We start from the raw sequence: 15667 nt of genomic DNA, 5'->3' as shown, positions 1-15667 counted from the left end.
AGAAAGGTTTTGAAAGGTGTAACAGGAGGAAAACCTCGCAGTTGCACTAAGAAACAAGTGTTAGGAGATGGTGGATAGCAAGATGGAAGAGAGAAAATGTGAATGGAGGTACAGTAAAAGGAATGAAAGAGGTTGCAGCTGCGCTGCAAAGAACCTTAAGTAATGCCTACAGTGCACAGCGTGAAGTGCACTGACGGCGCTACCCCCCTAGGGTGACTGTAAGTGTAGAGTTAGTTAGTCACATTCACTCTTTGAATGCTGAATGGCGGATGAACAACCTCCGCAAACGGAATTCAATAGGCCTAAGTTCTTGTCACGTGACCGAACCATTTCAAAATAGTCTCACATTTCGCTATTGAATTTCTTAAACAAAACTACTTCTTTAACAATAAGGAAGGACAACAAATGTTCGAGATTGCACAATCATCTCCAAATCATTTATTGGTCATGAGGAAAATGATCACATCTTAAATTTTTCGAGCAAGAATTCTTATCCATCAGTAAGGAAGGAAAAGAAATGTTCGAGATTATAGTACCATCTCCACGTCACTTCTTTTTTATTAGGAAAATTGTCACGTCTGAGCGTCCGTGTTTACCTTTAGACTCATCATGTACCTTCTCAAAGCTTTTTTATAGCTCTGGAAGGTCATTCGTCTAAACTCACTGCAAGAAAAGAGACACGTAAAACTACAGAAAAAATGGTAGATTTGAAATGGTAGACGGTCAATCTTTATTAGTTAATGATACGACAAGACACAAAAATCAGTCTTAATATAAGTAATAGTTAATTTGAACAAGAGAAGGAAAGGCACCAATAGGTCTAGAGATTAAACGGTCTCCCCGTGGAGTTCGGGTCGTTTCGGATAAGTCATTTAGGCCGTATAGCACAATTACGTGCAAAAATTGGCGCTGTGTTTAGTACCAGCCCCTTGCGGATGTACGTAAAACATAAAATAATGGCGGCAAATACCGTAAACGCAACGGTAAATACCATAAACATGACGTCTTAAGGCCGAAACGACCAGGACCGTCTCCATGCGCAGGTAGAGACGAGAGGTTTCGTTGTTGGAGAGTGCGATGCATGACGTCACTTCAGCCTCTCCACTTCGACTACGCTGAGCGATTCATTAAAATCTGGAGTTTATTTCTACTATATTTTATGATAAAATATTGTGCAGCAATAAACTTTAATCAAGAAATACAATGATTTATTGCTGCACAATGTTTTAATACATCTGGAGTTTATTTCTACTACATTTTATGATAAAATATTGTGCAGCAATAAATCATTGTATTTCTTGATTAAAGTTATGTCAAAGGAACAAATTATATGTCAGCCAACGACAAAGAGCTACAAATCATTTATTAATTTGAAATGTCGAAAGAGAAGAGTGTATGTATATTCAACCAACAAAATATAAAATCTCCTCTAGAGTCTAGACCAGTGCTGCCAATGAAATTTTTCAGATTCCCCCAGGACCTCAGTGAAAATTCCCCCAGATTCAACTAAAATCCCCCGGATTGTAATAAAACTAACATCTAGTTAAGTGAAGTATATTTTAATCAAGTTTACATATCAGTGGTTAATCCAAGTGTTATTCCTGCTCTTCTTTTACCTCTAAATTCATAATAAAAATAACATTTAGTTAAATGAAGTACATTTTAATCAGGTTTAGGCCTACATATCAATGGTTAGCCCAAGTGCTATTCCTGCTCTTCTTCTGCCTCAAAATTCATTATGTTATTTTCTTTCATACGTTTAATGTACTTGGCATTGTTATTCCCTTTTCTACATCACTAATTAATGCCTTGCTTGGGTCCCAATTAGTACAGTTTGAATTGTTTTTCGTGATTGATTGTTTGGCCAAAATTCTATCAGCTACTGTTTGTGCTTTTAATGAATTAGTTTTCCTAGTTTTAATGTCGTTCACTTGTGAAAATATGTGCTCTACACACGCTGAGGAATGTGGTAAACACGATAGATTTGTCATAAATTCAGAAATTAGTGCAAACTTGAATTGCCCATGCCATCTTTGATGGAACATAAATTATACCAGTATTGTGGTATGTTGTCACTTGCGATATGTAACTGTTTAGCTGTGAGCCGATAACTTCACTGGTCGTCAACTTCATTCACTTGAGCTGGCGGTGCTAAATTAGGGAAGTTGCATTCATTTCCTAAATAGTATGTACCATTCTTCGTTGAGAATTTTATATTTAAATGATTTATCATCCATTTCAAAACTGTAGGCTATCTCTTAAAAATAACGTAATTTAAGCGATATATTCATCATATTGCTTAATTCCCCCAGATTATCAACAATTTTTGCCAAATTCCCCCAGACGATCCCCATTTCCCCCAGATCTGGGGAATTCCCCCAGGTTTGACAGCACTGGTCTAAACCTTGATGTACTTGATACATTTTACATGCAATGCAATAGCAACATTACTTATAAACCTATATATGTCTGCATAATTAACCATACAGGAATAATAATAATAATAATAATAATAATAATAATAATAATAATAATAATAATAATAATAATAATAATAATAATAATAATAATATACGAAGGAAGAAGACCCTCTTTGATCAAGTCTTGTTGAATAAAATGGCTGCATTTTGCGAATTGATTTTATACTGAGTTTTGTCAATTCTTCTAATAATTCGGTTTTCCTGCACAACAATATTAGTCAATAACTGGCCAATGTTCATATTTCGATGGATGAAACAGCGTATTTCTTACAGCAGAAATTCTTTATTTTAAAGCATTAGAGCAGGTTACTGAAACCTGGGATGTAAATCCGTAGATTTTCACGGACGGTATTTTCGAAGAAATATCACCAATAATATCATTAATGAAAATCTACGGATTTACATCCCATGTTTCAGTAACCTGCTGTAATAATTTAAAACAAAGAATTTCTGTTGTAAGAAATAAGCTGTTTCATCCACATTAATTAGTTATTGACTAATATTGATAATGCAGAAAAACCGAGTATTGGAAGGACTGAGAAAACTCGGTGAAATCAATTTCATAAAAAATGCAACCATTTATTAATAATAATAATATAATAATAATAATAATAATAATAATAATAATAATAATAATAATAATAATCTGTAGAATGTACTGACTTTAAGGAATTTAGTTTACTTAGGCCTAATAGCAGAGGCTTAGGCCCACCCACAAGGAAAAACCAGATTTGTTGACTGCGTATTGACCTCGGTCGGAAATGAAGTTACTGCCCACCTCATTTTCCAATCAAGGGGTAAATATTTTGTCAAACAGTCCGTGTTTATTCGCTTGTTTGCACTGCTGCCATGGTATTCATTATGTAAGTTTCTACCACTGTGTTCCAGTCCTCTTGGAGAAGTTCTGGGAAACTGAAGGACAGAGTCTGTTAGGATTCGGAGTTTGGACTTTGTGTTCATTTATTTTATGTGGTACGTCTGCATGTATGCATGCATATATATATATATATATATATATATATATATATATATATATATATGTGTGTGTGTGTGTGTGTGTACATATATATAGTGCATATATATATATATATATATATATATATATATAATATATATATATATATATGTATGTTTGTATATGTACAAATATATATGTGTGTTTGTGTGAAAATGTGTGTATATATATATATATGAAATACTTTGATAAAACATGAATTAGAAAAGTAATTTATCTAATTTATTGCCTTGGCCACAATTAATCTTTACACTGGCAGACTTATTGCAAGGTTTTCTGTAACCTCAACATTTCAAGACAATATCACTCCTGTTTCTTAGGCAACCCAACAATGGCAGGCTACCTCCAGTTACCATTTTGTTAGTGAATTTATACATTTTCTTTCCTTGGCCAAATTCATGTAAAGTCGAGTTTTTGCCGGGCATCAGAATACCTTCGCTTATTTGTTGGTTGGGATCTAGGCTTAGTACTGACAAGCGTTTCCAAAATGTGAAGAAACTGAGAAGTTAAGGGGACATTGTGGCCAACAAATACCACATACCTATCTGGTAAAAAGTGGCTGGTAGATTTATGCTGACCATATTACATTACCTTCGTAGGGGTTGCGCCGTCAGAGCACCTCACGCTGTGCAATGTAGGCATTACTTAAGGTCTTTGCAGCGTCCCTTTGGCTCCTAGCTGCAACTGCTTTCATTCCTTTTACTGTACCTCCGTTCATATTCTCTTTCTTCCATTTTACTGTCCACCCTCTCCTAACAGTTGATTCATAGTGCAACTGCGAGGCTTTCCTCCTGTTACGCCTTTCAAACCTTTTCACGGTCAATTTCCGTTTCAGCGCTGAATGACCTTAGGTCCCCAGTGCTTGGCACGTATGCCTCGAATCTATAAATCATTCAGTCTTCACCATTTTGTTTAATAATCTGCCTTCAAAATAATTTAAAAAATTATTATTAAAACTGGAGATGGATGATTTCCAATAGTCACACGAGTATAAGAATGTCAATTCAAATTTACATTCTTATACCCGTGTCTTGGATCAATTCTGTTAGGGTCTTAGAAAAACCTAACAGACCATCAATAGGTACTTTTTGTAAACAATATATCAGAACTCGCAAGCCTGGATTCAGTATTAACCCTTACTTTATATATAATTTTAATAAAGCTAGTGATTGGTCTGAAAGGCAAATTCAATTTTTTGCGTTTTCAGTACTTCTTGTAAGTATGGTAAAGTTTGCGAGGTCACACAAAACAGTTTTATCAAGTTTCAGTTTTCATTTAGTAGTTCGTTGACTTCTTTTATTGAAATGACTGTCTACGTCGCCTATGTGTGTGTGTTTTTTTATTCAATTCTTTTTATGTATTTTCATCGTTCTAAAAGCGTGTCTAGTTTTATTTTTCTGTAAAAGAAAATGATTGTGCCGGCTTTGTCTGTCCGTCCGCACTTTTTCTGTCCGCCCTCAGATCTTAAAACCTACTGAGGCTAGAGGGCTGCAAGTTAGTTTGTTGATCATCCACCCTCCAATCATCAAACATACCAAATTGCAGCCCTCTAGCCTCAGCAGTTTTTATTTTATTTAAGATTAAATTTAGCCATAATCGTGCTTCTGGCAACGGTATAGGATAGGCCACCACCAGACCGTGGTTGAAGTTTCATGGGGCGCCGCTCATACAGCATTATACCGAGACCACCGAAAGATAGATCTATTTTCGGTGGCCTTGATTAAACACTGTAGCAGCTGTAAAGAAAACTCGATTGCGCCGAAGAAACTTCAGCACATTTTTTACTTGTTTTTCATCTCTCAAAAAGCTTGTCCATTCTCTACGTAACCAATTTTACTTAGAGTTACTGGTAAACCATATTTGTCAACTTTCGTCGTGTAAATCATCCCCCCACTGGCCGTCGGCCTAAGAAACAGGAGATCAGCGCCTGCCCTATGAGTCTACAGAGGCCCAGGAGGATTTTAACTAACGCAGCGTCTGGCTTTTTCACGTTTGCCTCGAAAGCTCCCTTGACGAGATCCTCGTCTCCACAGGAAATGCCACTGTACTCCTAACAGTCTCCCTACTGAGGAAGTCGAGAATTGGAATTTCAAAAATTCAAGCGAAGATGCAATGCATTACTACCCTAATGCTATTCTCTTTGCGTTTTAATATATTTCTATTTGTTTATTCGTTACTTTATTTTTTCCCTTTAATGAGTGAGATTTCTTTCCGTTTTTTCTCTGCACCTTCTTTTACTTCTTCCTTAAGAACACTGTAATACTCTTCGAAAGATTGAATTTCAAGTCAACGGCCCACTATAATATTCATCGGAAGCTTGAATTTCAAGTCAACGGCCCCTTTGGTGGGCTTGTTCCATATAAATTGAGCTCATCTTCTGAATAATAATAATAATAATAATAATAATAATAATAATAATAATAATAATAATAATAATAATAATAATAATAATCAGTCCTTTAGTTATTTCTGAACCAGAACACGAAGCGAAATTTAACCCGCAGCCAAGGACACAAGTCTTGTCTCGATCGGTGTTGGTGTTCCAGAAATCAGCAAAGTCATTCTGTTTTCACGTTTACGTTGGAGATCTTTAAAAATAAGGCCTTACTAATCCTCACTACTTTGGGAATGGTCTGAACAGCACTTTCAGCTGAGAAGTTAAGGAACTAAAGATGGTCAATGAAAATTTGGTTTAAAACCTTTTGCGTGATCTCGGCAACTTTCTAGTACGTGTGTGAATTAATTTAGGTTTTTGGTTGGTACCTAGTTTAACGTTTTATTTTACAGATATAAAGGACTTGATAAATATAATTAAATAATGTACAGATTAACGACCAGTCAAAGGTCGTGGTCTTGATGTGGTATCGTTATTCACCAAAGTACCAACTAATGAACTAAGAGAATTTTTGTCTGACAACTTCGAGAGCAGGCGGGTGGGTATACCATTCCCTCAGACCTTAATGGAATTGAATTAAAACGTAAGTAAAATTTTGACGTGGCTCCAGGTAATTCTCTATCTCCAGTTTCAACCAGAATTCAAATGGAAGCTCTTGAAAGGAGAATATTAAGCAAAATCATTCCAAGCAATGAAATATGGATTAAATATGTCAATTACATAATATATATTTGACCAGAGAACAAAAACATATATACTCTCTCTGGTCAATTATACGAATTATTACTATCGATAAAATCCACGTTGGAAATGGAAATTGACGATAGCCTATCTTTTCTGGATTGCAGAATGCGTAGAAATTATTATTATTATTATTATTATTATTATTATTATTATTATTATTATTATTATTATTATTATTATTATTATTATTATTATTATTATTCAGAATACGAAGCCTATCCATAAGAAACAAGCCCACCACAGTGGCCACTGACTTGTAATTGAAGCTTCCAAAGAATATGGTGTTCATTAAAAAAAAAAAAAGTAATAGGGAATACAAAAAAGAAGAGATCAGTCATTGGTAAAGAAAAATAAACTAGCAAAGTAACAAACAGGTAGATAAAAGTTTAAGTAAATTGCATCTTACAGTAAACACTATATTAAGAAAATCTACGATACCTCTGCCTATGCGCTTTTTTTCACTCTGACAAAAGTAATTAGATAAAGAATTCAGCTAAATAACCACGTTTCGAGAATTACATGCAAGTTCTTGATGCTGTCTAGTAATGGCACTTTAACTCGAAGGTTTCTTTAGACCTTTTACAAGAGGAACGAAAGAAACAGTCTCTCAATTCACAGCTTTTTCAGTGAAGTCATGAAATATCTCAAATGACGCTTTCTTGTGCTCGAGTGAACAAGTAATTTCGGAGCGTAAGAATAAAGTTGAGGGCCAGTCAAACCTTGACTGAATTATGGTATCTATAGAAATATACGTAAGATATCGTGAAAATGGGTTTTCTGTATACAGTGAACTTGTCATGTTTGAAACAAGGATATTAAGTTTGGTAAAGAAAGTACTGATGTCTCCCCTGATCGGATTCCGAAATGTGAATATACTCGTTCTCTTGCGCCATTCAAAGCCATATCTTTAGGCCTAGTGTGGTTTAGTTTTACTTTCTCACTGATCCCCATTATACAGATTAGTTAGGACAGGGCTTACTGAGCTGTTCGTTTTACGAGTGAAGTTATAGTCACCTTTTTTTTTAACTGAGAATCCATGTTAAGATTTCATAATTTTATAAAGGGAATTTTAAACCTAAAAGGCGCCAGATTAAAGGAATGTAGGCTATCGTAGCGGGATATTATTTTTGCGTATTGTTGAGGTCATAAGTGTAAGGAAAGTTCTGTTCTGAGGCTGATTTGAATTTTTCCAAAAACTGTCATCTTTTGTTCTTGTATTTGTCCAGTTTTTTCATGAAGACCTCTATTTTCGTTGGCCACTGGTGTCACCTAAAAATCTACGGGATACGGAATATTTCTGATGAACATTGGCCACTTCATTTAACGAGATACTTTTCAACACACATTAGACTCTTGTGGCGAATGGAGTACTGTACTTGACAAATAAGTTGTATTGCTTGAGGAGTTTTGCGTTGTCTTTAGCGTATGAAGCTGCTATTTTGCCCTCAGAAGGCTTTCGCCTTCCGTTTTTCAGTTGTGTTAAAGAATGAGGTTGCAAGTACCAAGATCTAAAGTAGTGTATCTTAACCTTGGGCACCTGTAGAAACCTTATACCTGGGGGTACGAGACATGGTAGCCAGTACAATGGTACTGTATATTTACTGTATATTTATCATATGTTTGTATTGCATTTACATTGGATGGGGGTACGAGAAAATTTTCTGAGATGTCAATGGGTACCGGCACTGAAAAAGGTTAAGAACCACTGATCTAAAGAATACTGTAGACCTTGGCTAGTCCCATATCCCTTTCCACCTTATTTTCTGCATGCAAGTTCGATTGACAAGTCTTCTCGTTCACTGCAGAGGTCAATAGTCAGTGGATATCCAAGGAAATAGGCCTAAATGGCTTCTCATTTTCCAGCTCTCCCTAGATTTTCAGATGCGTGGCTCTATCTTTTTAGCGTGCTGCTGAAGAGCAAGAGCCCGTGCCGGCTCTTAATCTAGATAGATAGTGTCTCTGGCTTAATATAGTTAGTGTCTCTGGCTAATCTAGAAAGTGTCTCTGGCTTAATCTAGACAGTGTCTCTGGCTTAATCTAGACAGATAGTGTCTCTGGCTTAATCTAGACAGATAGTGTCTCTGGCTTAATCTAGATATATAGTGGTTCTCTTTATAAGTATTAACCTAAACTTCCTGTCTCTGCGCTTACCGAAGAAGACGAAAACCGTCGAAGCCAAGCCCCAACGGCCACCTCCTCTCCTAGAGCTCCCGCCGGCCATGCTATGCCGATGACAGCCGCGACGCGTCTGGATCAGAGCGTGCTATGCGATGTCTAGAGCAAAGTAAAGAGGCGTTGGTCTAGAGCAGCAGCGCTGTCTCAACTAACGTCCACGCAGAATTCCTCCGGAACCTTTTGGGAGATTAATGCTCCCCATTAGTGGAGTGTTAAGCTCAGGAGGTTTTCAGACGTGTGAGTTGTTTGGTGATAAACTGGCAATTGTCACACACTCGTTCACTCAATCAGAGAGTGAGATACAGGGTGCGTTGCCATTCGGGTTCACGTTCCAGGCATTGGATCAGAAACGGAAATTCACATCTCTGACACGACGAGTTTCTTATTAGATAAGGATACTGCTACGACTGCTGCTACTACTACTAATACTACTGCAAATGATAATAATAATAATAATAATAATAATAATAATAATAATATATAATAATAATAATAATAATGGCTGACGGATGCTCCACATATTTCATACTCTCTGAAAGTGCGTGATTATGAAAGATCATTCAGATACACTCACGTATGAGAGTTATGTGCTGCTTTCGTCTTTTTTCAAATAAGGTCCTTGCAATCCAAGGTCAGAGGAGGACTTTGCTTGCAATGAGGACAAATGGATAATATTATCTTGCGGCCAGAATTGGTTTTGAGAAAAACAGGGCCATAAATTGCTTGACAGTAATGGAATAATACAAGGCGATAGATGTTTTTACGCTTAGGTCTGATTTAAATGTTCAGTGTGTACATGTACATATATATATATATATATATATATATATATATATATATATATATATATATATATATATATATATATATATGTATATAGAGAGAAGATTATTCCTAATAGGGTGGTACCTGAAGAACTTCACAGTACTGCCACTGTAAACTGTCGAATCATGGATGAACCACCTTTGCAGTAAACTTCCACGAAAATAGCCACTTCCTTGCAACACACAGATGGCACATCAGCAGCATGTCTAAACCCTCTACATACACTGTGCCACTCACCTCTATCATGTATGCACTCTCTTGCCTCTTGGATGCTAAGGCCCTTTACTTCCAATAACTCTTTCACTCCATTTATCCATCCATTTTTAAGTCTCTCTCTCTCTCTCTCTCTCTCTCTCCTTGTTCCCAATGTTTCTAGTTACACACTCTTTTCATCAACTTATCATCCTCTATTCTCTCCACACGACTAGACCACCTCAGGCCGCACCCAAATGAACCTTTGTACTACAGCCTTTGTATTTCTCAGCTTTCAAAATCTTCTCATGCCATAATCTAAAATTGTTATCCACATTTGCCATCTTTTTCTTTTCATTCTCATTTAACATCCACAATTCACTTCCTCAGAAGAGGACTGGCTCTACATTCCAACCTTGGCTTCTCCTAAATACTTTCAAGAATGTGCTGATTCTATTCTACCACAGTCTGTTGTGGCGATCATTACTCCATCTTCCTGAATTTCATTTGCCCTCTTAGCCTTAACTTGTTCTCATTTTCACCTTTCTCCTCAAGGAAATACTTCCGATTCTTTCAGTAGCCTTTGCAGTTTTTCTTAGCTATCCCCAAGCATTAACTATTCCATACTCCATTCACGACCCGTTGTTCATATCGCGTTTTCCATATCCTGAATTTTCGAACATTCGTTTACATCACTATTGTCCTTTCTCTGACGTCTTGTAACACTTCATCTACAATCATATCAAGAAGACATTAAGACATAACAACCTTGTCTCAGGTTCATTTTCACGCCAAACCAGTCACAGACTCCTACAAATTCTAACACAAACAGTTCTTCCATCACGAGAACCGTTTCCTCATTTTGAACATCTTATCAACTAAACTAGTCCTCTAAATCAGTCCGCCACATTGCATCTTTATCATTTCAGCCACGAGCTTCATCTTGGTGCTTGTAAGCCACAAACAACTCTTTCCCTGTACTTTGAGACTTCTCGCACGCGTGATTCACACACCTTCTTTGATAAACCAACACGTGTCTTCCCACATAAATCCTTCTGTCATTTGTCTTCCTTTTTTTCAGTCATATTTCAGTGTCCAAGTTTCTTATATCTGAAAAAAGTTGGCTATTATTCAACCTGTTTCGAAAGGTGCACTCAGATTGTCAGAAATGAAGGTCATGCAGCCCTGTTTCGATTCTGTTATTCACGTCTAAAAAGATAGATTATGGAATTCTCGAACAGTTCATTACTGTATTCACCTGGAAAGGGCAAACGCTTTGCCGGGTAATCGGTCATCTTATAGGCAATTATATTCTAAAGAGACTGGTGTTTGCCCCGTTGTTATTAATCTATTGGACATGATGGACGAGAGCAAACGTGGCGTATGGTCTTGCGATTTCAGTGCAGCTTTTGATAAACCTCTTTGATAACTACTCCTCCGTGATTTACGAGACGTGGTCGTTGTTGTGAAGCCTTTAAGTGTTCGGAAGACTGCTTGCATGGCAGAGTGTACTGTGCTCAGATTTGAAATATCGAAGTTGAGTATCTCAAAGAATAGTGTTAGATTTAGTTCTGATTCGTATATGTACGACTGGATTGTCAAATTTACTACAGAGACGTGAAGTGGAGTTTAAGTTATTTCCTGACTGGAATAGGAATATAAAGTTTAATCCAAAGGTCAAGAGCTGGGATCTTTGAAGCCATCCAGCGCTGAAAATGTTGAAACAATAGTCAGGTGAGGGTGGAAAGTAAGATGGAAGAAAGAGGATATGAACGGACGTACAGTAAAAGGAATGAAAGGGGTTGCAACTAGGGGCAGAAAGGATGCTACCAAGAACCTTATGCATGAGGCGCATTGAAGGCACTATCCCCTACGCCCACAGGGATTTTATACGCTATAAGCGACGTCGAGGATACAAATGAGAACCTGGGTAAGGTTCTTCCTTACCAGTGTTCAGTAATGGGTGGCTTTTAAGCAACTGTAACTAAATGACAATAAAACTGAATTTACGCTGGTGAGTCAGAAAAATAAGGAGCCTTGGGGACATTCATTTGACTATTAATAGTAAACCGGTCTACATTGCTGATCAAGTTCGTGACTCAGGCGTGCTCTGAAATTTGTCCCTTGGTGCTCAGATCAATAATGTTGCAAAGGTTATTGGACCTCCACCTTAGAAACATTGCCTTCGATGAGTGTTCTGTTAATTAAGGAACTTGTGATTAATGTGTTATTAACTAAGTAAACTACTGCAGCGCTGTCTATTGTAATCTGCCACCCGTACAAATCAGGAAGCTATAGAATAATGAATAGAGCGACAAGCTTATTAAAGGGTCCGCACCTCTGTGTAGGTTTACCCCTGTATAGTATGAGTTCCAATGGCTTCCTATCAACGTTAGAATAATGTTTAACGTGTGTTACGACTTATCAAGGTATCAAGATTGGGCGTCCAAAATATTTTAAAGATTTCCTGTGTATGATACAGCTAAATGGACGAAGACAACACTAAACTACCTATCGATGGCTTCAAGTTATCTGAGTCGACATATCCCTCGAATGTACGTTTTAGAGACTTCAGATATGTAGCCCCCAGGGTGAACAATAAGCTCACACTTGATTTCGGGAGGTCTGAGGATATCAAGTCTTTCAAGAAAAAATAAAGACCACTCTTTCCTGAATGTCATGATAATGGGAATTCTATTTGGAATATGGAATGTGTCGTGTGTTTCTTATCATTTCTCTGCAATGTGGTGAAAACAAAAAATGAACCTAAGGTCCTTCATTCCTCCCCCAAAAGACTACCTTCCAGTGAGGGTAGGACCAGACAAGACGCCTACTGTACGTTAGCAAGGATGAATCTCACCTTAGCCACAAACGAAAGAGTTGAATAAAAGTGATATTGGGTCTCTGTATTCATGACCTTCTCTGATGACCCCTATTGCAAAAGGTGAAAACTCGTTGTGGAGTAAGATCTTGGAAGACTGGTGTAAGTGGCAATAATAATAATAATAATAATAATAATAATAATAATAATAATAATAATAATAATAATAATAATAAATCATGCAGCAACCGTTGACATCTATGAAAGTAAAAATGTTTATTTATATATATATATATATATATATATATATATATATATAGAGAGAGAGAGAGAGAGAGAGAGAGAGACCTTACAGACCTTACAGACCTTACAATTCGTTCAGGGTTGCCCAGGTCCCTCAGTGTGAGCACCTTTGATGTCTACCAGAGAGTTGCTAACGCATCTTCCGGTATATTTTGCATCTTCCAGTCTTGGATGGTCTGGGATGCATCTTAGATATTTGTCGAGCTTATTCTTAAACACATCTACGCTCACTCCTGTTATGTTCCTCAGATGAGCTGGTAGGCGCATTGAATAGACGCTGCATTATCGATGCTGGTGCGTGGTGGATTAATGTCCTGTGTGCTTTCATAATTTTCCTGGTATAGTTTTGGCACTATTAATCTACCTCTGCTTGCTCTTTTGATAATTTTAGTTCCATGATGTTTCGGTAATTCCTTCTATCTGTTTCCATGCTTGAATTACCATGTATCGTTCTCTTCTCCTTTTAAGACTATATAAATTTAAGAATTGTAGTCTTTCCCAGTAGTCAAGGTCCTTAACTTCTTCTATTCTAGCTGTAAATGACCTTTGTACACTCTCTATTTGTGCAATATCCTTTTTGGTAGTGTGGGTACCATATTATATTGCAATATTCAAGTGGACTACGTACGTTACGTTTTATAAGCATAATCATGTGTTCAGCTTTTCTAGTTTTGAAGTGCCGGAACAACATTCCCATTTTTTGCTTTGCATTTTGCCAATAAAATTGCTATTTGATCATTGCATAACATATTCCTATTCAACATCACACCAAGGTCTTTAACTGCTTCCTTGTTTGTGATTGTCTCATTATTAGGTCCTTTATATGCATATAGCATTCCTACTTTATCACCATAGTTCATTGATTCAAATTTATCAGAGTTAAATACCATCCTATTTATCTCTGCCCATTTATATTTTGTTTAGGTCTCTTTGTAGCGAGTTCTATCTTCATCACAAGCAATTTCTCTACTTATTCTTGTGTCATCTGCGAAACTTCTTACTACTGAGTCCTTAACATTACTGTCTATGTCTGCAATCATAATCACAAACAGCAATGCAGCTAACACCGTACCCCTGTGGTACACCGGATATTACCATGCTTCATCCGATTTCTCATCGTTTGCAATCACTATCTGTTTTCTATTTTGCAAAATTCTTTTATCCATCTTCCTACTTTGTCAACAATGTTATGTTTTTCTAATTTTTTCGCTTAATATATTATGATCTACCTTGTCAAAAGCTTTTGCAAAGTCTAGGTAAACCACATCTGTATCTTTTCATTTATCATATTTTTTTATATATGCTTTCATGGTGGACTAACAGTTGGGTTTGTGTACTTTTCAGGTACAAAACCATGTTGTCCTATATTGAACAATCTATTTTTCATTAAATGTTTCATTATATTTTTTTTCATTACCCTTTCATATACTTTCATAATATGAGATGTCAGACTCACAGGCCTATAATAATTGCCTCTAGTCTTGAACCACTTTTGAAAGTAGGTAATATATGCTAATTTATGCTCATCATAAATCTTGCCTGTATCTATACTTTGCCTTAATAATATTGCTAGCGGCTTTGCGATTGAATGAACCACTTTCTTTAACAATATGGCAGGTACTCCATCTGGTCCTGCTGCTGATCCATTTTAATTTCATTAATAGCCTGCAAATATCGGCTTCTGTAATATCTATATCTGATAAGTATTCAGTATTTTCATCTCTTATTTCTGTATCATTATCTTTATTGTCAATTCTAGGTGTAAATTCACTCTTATATCTTTCTGCTAATATGTTACATATTTCCTTTTTCATTCGTTAATCGCCCTTCAATTCTTAGAGGGCCTATTTCTACTCTTATTTTATTCATCTTTTTTGCATATGAATAAAAAAATTTTAGGATTTTTTCTTGATATTTTGTAGTGTCATTTCTTCTAGGTTCCATTTTCATTTCTTTTGATTGTATAATCTTTGTTCTGCATTTTTCTATCTTACTTTTTAGTTCCATCACTTTCCATGCATTCTTTTCTTTTGCAAGAGCTTTTTCCACTTTCTAATTTTCTGAACAAGATCCTTCTGTCTCTTGGAATTCGTGACTGATGCTTACTTTTTTTTTCTTCAGGTATATATTTTCCACTATTTCCTCTAATATTTTATATAATATATCGGTATTTTACCTGTATATCATCACTTACAAATATGTTTTCCATTCTTTGTTTAATTCTTCATTTATTTTGACAATTTATATTCTTACTATAGAAATTGTATTTTCCATATCCTTCCCATTTTTTCGTCTCTTGCTTTTCTTTGTTTTCGTATGTTCTGGAACGGACTGTTAATTCTATGACATTATGGTCCGAAATACTCGTGTTATATACTATTATTTCTTTAACATAGTTCACCTCATTCACAAATACTAGGTCTAAAATATTATCCTTTCTTGTTGGTAGGTGATTTATTTGCTGAATGTTATGTTCTAGTAGCATATCTAATAGCTTTTCAAATTGCCTCTTATCTTCTGCACTACTATTGCTCTCTTTTTTATATGTATAAATACAACCACAGTCTCCTATTCGTTCTTTCCATTCTACAAAGGAAAGCAAAGTCTCCCGGTTGGGAGTATAGTCCAGTCCTTGTGATTTCTACATATTTCATCCAGTTTTTCAATTATTATGTCAAACTCTTTAGTATTAGGGGTCTATATATTACAATGTTCAC

This window comes from Macrobrachium rosenbergii, chromosome 13, assembly GCF_040412425.1.
Source record: "Macrobrachium rosenbergii isolate ZJJX-2024 chromosome 13, ASM4041242v1, whole genome shotgun sequence".
In the NCBI taxonomy this organism is placed as follows: domain Eukaryota; kingdom Metazoa; phylum Arthropoda; class Malacostraca; order Decapoda; family Palaemonidae; genus Macrobrachium; species Macrobrachium rosenbergii.
This window is presented reverse-complemented; position numbering follows the sequence as displayed.